Consider the following 6207-nt stretch of genomic DNA (forward strand, 5'->3'; position numbering starts at 1 on the left):
GCTTTGATATTTGGTATGTAGCAAAATCTAGTGGTCCTCTACCAAGATTGTTCTGATTATTTCCCTGGGGTCAAATATGGCGCCACCCCGGGGGTCACATGGTTTATATAGACTTATATAGGAAAAAACTTTGAAAAACCTCTTGTCCAAAACCACAGGGCCTAGGGCTTTCATATTTTGTATATGACATCATCTAGTGGTCCTCTACTAAGATTGTTCAAATTATACCCCTAGGATCAAATACGGCTCCGCCCTGGGGTCACATGGTTTACATAGACTTATATAGGGAAAAACTTTGAAAATCTTCTTGTCCAAACCACGAAGACTATGGCTTTGATATTTTGTAATGTAGCATCATTTAGTGGTTCTCTACAAAGTTTGTTCAAATTATCCCTCTAGGGTCAAACACGGCACTGCCCCAGCGGTCATATGGTTCATATAGACTTATATAGGGAAAAACTTGGAACCTTCATGTCCATAACTTACATCATTCAAATTTGGACCACATGTATAGTTTTTAGAGTGCCAAGATGAACCTTGACATGAGTTGACCTTGATCTTGACCTAGTGACCTACTTTCACATTTCTGTAGCTACAGCCTTCAAATTTGGACCACATACATAGGTTTGTGTTCTGAAAAAAACTTTGACCTCGTTATTGACCTAGTGACCTACTTTCACATTTTTTAAGGTAAGGCTTTAAATTTGGACCACATGCATAATTTTTTGTTCCAAAATAAAATTTGACCTTGCTTTTGACCTAGTGACCTACTTTCACATTTCTCAAGCTACAGCCTTCAAATTTGAACCACAAGCATAGTTTTGTGTACCGAAATGAACTTTGATCTTGAGATTGACATAGTGACCTAATTTCACATTTCTGAAGCTACAGGCTTCAAATTTGGACCGCTTGCATATTTTTGTGTTCTGAATTGAAATTTGACATTGATTTTTACCTATTACCTACTTTCACATTTTTCAAGCTACAGCCTTCAAATTTGAAGCACATGCATAGTTCTGTCTACCGAAATGAACTTTGACCTAGAAATTGATCTAGTACCTGCTTTTACATTTCTCAAGCCACAGCTTTCAAATTTGGACCACAAACATATTGTTTTGTACCGAAATGAAATTTGACATTGATTTTGACCTTGAGCTAGTCTTGAAATTTGGAACATTCAAAAATGGCTCAGTGGATGGCGCCAAGATCACTCTGTAATCTCTTATTAGGTTAAAGGTCAAGGTCAGATTAAACCAGAATGGTAGAACTTTTGTTTACAGTGAGCATATAATTTCTGTTCCTTGTGCAATTACTGAATGCATCAAGGGGGGCATTTCGTGTTCAACGAGCTCTTGTTATTATTTGACATAGTGACCTAGTTTTTGAGCTCATATATCCCAGTTGTGAACTTGACCTAGATATAATCAAGATAAAAATTCTGACCAATTTTCATGACGATCCATCAAAAAATATGGCCTCTAGAGAGGTCACAAGGTTTTTCTAATATTTGACCTGACCTAGTTTTTGAAGGCACGTGACCCAGTTTTGAACCTGACCTAGATTTCATCAAGGTGAACATTCTCACCAATTTTCATGAAGATCTCGTATAGAATATGGCCTCTAGAGAGGTCACAAGGTTTTTCTATTTTTATACCTACTGACCTAGTTTTTGACCGCACGTGATCCAGTTTCGAATTTGACCTAGATATCATCAATATGAACATTCAGACCAATTTTCATGAAGATCCATTGAAAAATATGGTCTCTAGAGAGGTCAAAAGGTTTTTCTTTTTTTAGACCTACCGACCTAGTTTTTGATCGCAGTTGACCCAGTTTCGTTCATGACCTAAATATCATCAAGATGAACATTCAGACCAACTTTCATACAGATCCCATGAAAAATATGGCCTCTAGAGAGGTCACAAGGTTTTTTTTATTATTTGACCTATTATTGACCTAGTTATTGAAGGCACGTGACCCAGTTTCAAATCTGACCTAGATATCATCAAGGTGAACATTCTCACCAATTTTCATGAAGATCCATTCTTAAGTATGGCCTCTAGAGAGGTCGCAAGGTTTTTTCCATTTTTAGACCTACTGACCTAGCTTTGGACCGCAGTTGGCCTAGTTTCAAACCTGACCTAGGTATCATCAAGATGAAAATTCAGACCAACTTTCATACAGATCCCATGAAAAATATGGCCTCTAGAGAGGTCACAATGTTTTCTTATTATTTGACCTACTGACCTAGTTTTTCAAGGCACGTGACCCAGTTTCAAACTTGACCTAGATATCATCAAGATGAACATTCTGACCAACTTTCATAAAGATCCCATGAAAAATGTGACCTCTATAGTGGTCACAAGCGAAAGTTTACGGATGGACGGACGACGGATGCTGTGCGATCACGAAAGCTCACCTTGTCACTTTGTGACATGCGAGCTAAAAAGGAATCTGCCAAATAAAAACAAGAGGGCCAAGATGGCCCTAGGTCGCTCACCTGAGAAACACACCATAACACAGCATATTAAACAGAGTAAACATGTTTGACCCAGTGATTTCATGGAAAAAAATATTCTGACCAATTATCATTAAAATTGGAGCAAAAATATTGAGTATAAGTAAATATTTTCTTCGATTTGACCTAGTGACCTAGTTTTTGATTCAAGATGACCCATATTCGAACTTGACCTAGATTTCATCAAGGCTATCATTCTGACAAAATTTCATGAAGATCAATTGAAAAATACAGCCTCTATCGCATACACAAGGTTTTTCTTTGATTTGACCTAGTGACCTACTTTTTGACCCAAGATGACCCATTTTCAAATTTGGCCTAGATTTCATTACGGTAATCATTTTGACATAATTTCAGGAAGATCAATTGAAAAATACAGCCTCTATCGCATACACAAGGTTTTTCTTTGATTTGACCTAGTAACCTAGTTTTTGACCCCAGATGACCCATTTTCGAATTTTGCCTAGATTTTATCAAGGTAATCATTCTGACCAAAATTCATGAAGATTAATTGAAAAATACAGCCTCTATCGCATACACAAGGTTTTTCTTTGATTTGACCTATTGACCTAGTTTTTGACCCCAGATGACCCATTTTCGAACTTGGCCTAGATTTTATCAAGGTAATCATTCTGACCAAAATTCATGAAGATTAGTTGAAAAATACAGCCTCTATCGCATACACAAGGTTTTTCTTTGATTTGATTTAATGACCTAGTTTTTGACCCCAGATGACCCAGTTTCGAACAAGGCCTAGATTTCATCAAGATAATCATTCTGACCAAATTTCATGAAGATCAGTTGAAAAATACAGCCTCTAACGCATACACAAGCTAAATGTTGCCAGACGACAGACAGACGCCGGACATCGAGCGTTCACAAAAACTCACATAAGCAATGCTCAGGTGAGCTAACAAGAGCACTGCAATGCAATGCATAGCAATATACACATATATGTACTTGCATGCAAAACTTTAACCAAGGTGGGACGCTGACGCCAGGGCGAGTAGAATATCTCGACTATTCTTCGAACAGTCGAGCTAAAAATAAGAAATATCAAGTTCAACAGAGATGAAGACAATCATTTAAAAAGTTAGTCTTCATTACTGCATCTGTGCAGGCAGCGAGATAATATGGAGCAAACAAAAAATAGGCATTTTCAACTTTTGACCTTTACCATTAGAAACTGATGGGACAGAAAGTATGAGATCTAAGTAAAAATATTTTGATACATCATGTAAAACAAAGACATTTTCATTTTTTTCAACTGTTTTAACCAATTTTAATGACAATATAGCTTTGACTGTGAAATAACCAGATATATTACCTATTTTAATAACTGACTGAAAATATTTAACAAGAGGGCCATGATGGCCCTATATCGCTCACCTGTTATCATTGCACTCGAGGACAAGAAGGTCCTCAGAAAAAATATCTAAGTCCAAAGGACAGGAATAACAAAGGGAAGAAATTTAACCAAAAAGAAAAAAAAAATTCTTACAAGGTACAGATATGTCAAAATACACCTAAAAATTGGAGGTACCATCCATGTTGTACCACAGAAAAGTGGTCTCGGTTTTTCCCTATGGCCAATAATAAAAAAGGTACTAAAAATAAGCTATTTATAGTAAAGTAAAAGGGAAGTAATTAAAAAAAAATTATTGTAAGTGAACAAAAGAAGGATCTGCCAAATAAATCTGTCGACATAAATGAAATTTCAGATCAGTATCTTCATTAGTTATGGAGATATACCAATTTTAATTTGAAATAAAGGGAGGTAATTTGACATAAAATCAGTCCATAGTTATCTACCCTGATTGGCTCAGTCCAACTAATGACAATAATAAAATTTCAAATAAGTCCTATAAGTACTTACTGATATAAATCCATTTTGATTACAATCAGGGGAGGTAATCAGATATAAAATAACTCTGGAACCTACGATTGGATCTGATTTGTCATGGAATCCAAGATTTATTGTTGTTGAAGATATTTTGGAAGTTTGTATCAAATAAAACCATAAATGAAGTCTCTATATGGCTGCAAAAGCCAAAATAACCAATTTTGGACTTTTAGGGGCCGTAACTCTGGAACTCATGATGGAATCTGGCCGGTTCAAGAAAGGAACCAAGATCTTGTGGTGATACAAGTTGTGTGCAAGTTTGGTTAAAATCAAATCATAAATGAAACTGCTATTGTGCAGACAAGGTCAAAATAGCTAATTTTGGCCCTTTCAGGGGCCATAACTCTGGAACCCATAATGGAATCTGGCCAGTTTAACAAGAGCACCGCCTTGCGGGTGCTGACGCTCATCTGATTTTTTTTGTGTAATAGAAATATTGTCCTACCCATGATTGTCTAAGTCTAAAAAGGGCCATCATTCTTGCAAAAAGCAGGATATAGTTATGTTTCTTGATGTACAGTGTCCACTTATGATGGTGAAAAACTGTTGCAAGTTTTAAAGCAATAGCTTTGATAGTTTATGAGAAAAGTTGACTTAAACATAATACTCAACCAAGAAAATGATTTTCTAAGTCCAAAAGGAGGAACAATTATTGCAAAAAGCAGGATGGAGTTATGTTGCTTGCTGTACAGGGTCAGCTCATGATGGTGAACAAGTGTTCCAAGTTTCAAAGCAATAGCTTTGATAGTTTAAGAGAAAAAGTTGACCTAAACATAAAACTTAACAAAGAAATCTGATATTTCCTAAGCCCGAAAGGGGCCATAAATCTTGCAAAAAGCAGGATGGAGTTATGTTTCTTGCTGTACAGGGTCAACTTATGATGGTGAACAAGTGTTGCAAGTTTTAAAGCAATAGCTTTGATAGTTTAGGATAAAAGCTGACCTAAACATAAAACTTAACCAAGAAAACTGATTTTCTAAGTCCAAAAGGGGCAATAAATCTTGCAAAAAGCAAGATGGAGTTATGTTTCTTGATGTACAGGGTCTGCTTATGATGGTGAACAAGTAATCCAAGTTTCAAAGCAATAGCTTTGATAGTTTAGGAGAAAAGTTGACCTAAACATAAAACTTAACCAAGAAATCTGATATTTTCTAAGTACAAAAGGGGCCATAAATCTTGCAAAAACCAAGATGGAGTTATGTTTCTTGCTATACAGGGTCAGCTTATGATGGTGAACAAGTATTCCAAGTTTCAAAGCAATAGCTTTGATAGTTTAGGAGAAAAGCTGACCTAAATATAAAACTTAACCAGGCAAGGCCGACAACCGCTCAAGTGATGACAATAACTCATTTTTTTTCAAAAATTCAGATGAGCTAAAAAAGGAACCAAGATCTTATGGTGATACAAGTTGTGTGCAAGTTTGGTAAAAATCAAATCATAAATAAAGCTGCTATTGTGCAGACAAGGTCAAAATAGCTTATTTTGGCCCTTTCAGGGGCCATAACTCTGGAACCCATAATGGGATCTAGCCAGTTCAAGAAAGGAACTGAGATCTTATGGTGATACAAATTGTGTGCAAGTTTGGTCAAAATAAAATCATAAATGGAACCACTATCGTGCAGACAAGAAATTGTTGATGCACGGACTGACGACAGATGAAGGGTGATCACAAAAGCTCACCTTGTCACTATGTGACAGGTGAGCTAAAAACTGCACAAGTTCTCTGCAAAAGAGATGTAAAATAACATTCTATCACAATCAGCACTTACAGTTTTTGTCTACTATT

This window comes from Mercenaria mercenaria, chromosome 8 (genome assembly GCF_021730395.1).
Source record: "Mercenaria mercenaria strain notata chromosome 8, MADL_Memer_1, whole genome shotgun sequence".
Lineage (NCBI taxonomy): Eukaryota > Metazoa > Mollusca > Bivalvia > Venerida > Veneridae > Mercenaria > Mercenaria mercenaria.